This window comes from Myotis davidii, unplaced genomic scaffold (genome assembly GCF_000327345.1).
Source record: "Myotis davidii unplaced genomic scaffold, ASM32734v1 scaffold53, whole genome shotgun sequence".
NCBI classification, from domain to species: domain Eukaryota; kingdom Metazoa; phylum Chordata; class Mammalia; order Chiroptera; family Vespertilionidae; genus Myotis; species Myotis davidii.
The window spans coordinates 704,906-705,260 of record NW_006286140.1 but is presented as its reverse complement, the minus strand read 5'-3'; positions in this window follow the sequence as shown (position 1 = coordinate 705,260).

The following is a 355-nucleotide window of genomic DNA, read 5'->3' as shown; positions in this document are numbered from 1 at the left end:
GCGGGTGGGGAGGGTGGGAGTCCTCTGTCCCTGAAGCAAGCAAGCCTCATGTTCAGTTTAAGCTGCCTGGCTGCCGGCCGCCATCTTGGCTGGCAGTTAATTTGCATATCGCCCCTGATTAGCCAATGGGAAGGGTAGTGGTCGTATGCCAATTACCATGTTTCTCTTTTATTAGATAGGATTATTTAAGACTAGAGGCCTGGTGCATGAAATTAGTGCACAGGTGGGATCCCTAGGCCTGGCTAGCGATCATGGCCTATTCGGGCTGTCTCGCCCAGTCCCAATTGGGGCTGGGCTGGCCAGGGCCTGTGGCTGCTGGCTGCCAGCTACCAGACGGGGCCAGCAGGATGGGGGA